We start from the raw sequence: 775 nt of genomic DNA on the forward strand, positions 1-775 counted from the left end.
CGCTGGAACACTTTGGGCCCTCCAGCACCTCCTGAGCATCGTTTTAACAGCACGACCTACCCGAGTGTTGTTCCTGACCGTGGCCACAATGTAGCATCCTCTGCTGGCTGCTTCCAGGACGGCGCACACATCTCACAGCACCTCAGACGGTTTCTGGAACCTCACGATGAGTTTGCTGTGCTCAGACGGCCTCCACAGTCCACAGAGGTGGAACGACAGCTTCACATCATGTATATCTGTGTGATGGTATCATGTCAACATGGATCAGCGTGTCAGAGGAATGTTTGCAGCACTCAGTGAGTTTGTGCCACGAAGGACTGAAGAGGCTTTTCAAGGAGGGTCCAACCTGGTACCAGCAAGGTGTACCTAATAAAGTGGCCTACAAGCATAAACACAAAATGAAAAGTGCGTGAACGTTTCTCATAATTCCTGGTGTGAACTGGTGGAGATCATGTTGTGAGCTGCGTTTCTCTGCTTCACTGAGAGTAAAAAGAGTCGGGAGGCTTCACTGCAGCTGTAAGGCCCGCTGCACGTGCACGAGCACGTAAACGCATGCACGAGCACTTATACGGAGAAGAATTTTTGTTTTATTTAATCCAACATAAAAACTTTCAGTCTGTTCGCCACAAACAGGTTTAATCGCAGCTGTAAGTCAGTGCGTTCGTAGTGTATTTGTGCAGCATGTTGTTGAGCGGCTCTCGCTGCATTCATGCGAGTGTGTAAAACTTTGATTCCCGTTGCCCCCGGGGGGCTGTCAGGCGCTGAAATGAAAGCA

This window comes from Astatotilapia calliptera, chromosome 6, assembly GCF_900246225.1.
Source record: "Astatotilapia calliptera chromosome 6, fAstCal1.2, whole genome shotgun sequence".
NCBI classification, from domain to species: Eukaryota; Metazoa; Chordata; class Actinopteri; order Cichliformes; family Cichlidae; genus Astatotilapia; species Astatotilapia calliptera.